The sequence below is a fragment of the Meriones unguiculatus genome, chromosome 1 (assembly GCF_030254825.1).
Source record: "Meriones unguiculatus strain TT.TT164.6M chromosome 1, Bangor_MerUng_6.1, whole genome shotgun sequence".
Taxonomy (NCBI): domain Eukaryota; kingdom Metazoa; phylum Chordata; class Mammalia; order Rodentia; family Muridae; genus Meriones; species Meriones unguiculatus.
Window position 1 is genome coordinate 87826217 of NC_083349.1, and position 918 is coordinate 87827134.

General features: G+C 41.2%; 1 non-coding gene across 1 annotated transcript; it reads left to right on the plus strand.

The window, feature by feature from the left end:
- The first annotated feature begins 513 nt into the window (after positions 1-513).
- On the plus strand, positions 514-655 carry LOC132651635 (small nucleolar RNA SNORA48). The gene has a single exon (XR_009589225.1). It is a non-coding gene; the product is annotated as a small nucleolar RNA SNORA48 (small nucleolar RNA).
- The last annotated feature ends 263 nt before the right edge of the window (positions 656-918 follow it).

Below are 918 nucleotides of genomic sequence, written 5' to 3' on the forward strand. Positions count from 1 at the left end.
AATATTCTTTGCATGCTTCCCTATTCCTTTACTTGGCTTTAGTTCAGGAAAGTACATTTTAAATAAAATCAAATGGCAAAACAGCAGACCCTAAGGCAAAATGGTGATAAGAATACCCAAATCTTATTTATTCCTTGCTGGAAAAAATAAGGCACATGGCTACAAGAAGGACGTGAATAATGTTTAGCATACATTAAACATGCAATAAATATTTTCACTTTTGGAAGCTTTGAAAGGCCTAAATGCAAAAGCCCAGAAAGGGAAGGATAGACCTAGGGGCACTATAAAAGAAAAGTTTTGGCTTCATAAAAGGAAGGAGTTAGAAAAAGATATTTTGAAGAAAAGTCATCTTTGAACCTGTGTAGTTATGACTTAAGTGCTTTCTGCCCTGAGGTGTCAGACACCTTTCAATTATAATAGTTTGAGACTCATTAGTCTAGTCATATTTTTTCTCTCTCATAAGAATGAGTGAGGAAATTTTTCAGTATCTATTTAAAAATGTACTGCCCTCACCTCCCCGGTAATGGGCAAAGAGACACCTTGCTGGTGGTGGTGTTCTTAAATAAGTCAGGCACAGAGCACATAGTAGTCTTCCGTTCATCCTAGCTGGATGCCTGGCTTGGTGGCCAAAGTTGTTTATACCTAGGACTCACAAAAATCAAGTCAAATCCAGGCAGTACAGTGTGGGAGAAAAAGATGGACAGAAACCTGCAAACCACCGTGCCACCAGCAGACATGCGCTCCAGCACACAGCACGGGCAGGCTATAGACACCCACTTGCCACCATACCACACAGCACCGATGGAGCGTGTCACACACACAGCCCAGCTAGTGGCCAGCCTGCAGCTTTAGCTAGTAAAAGAGAGTATGTGCTAATCAGATAGGAGGTAAGAGAAGTAGAACAACTGGAACATTATG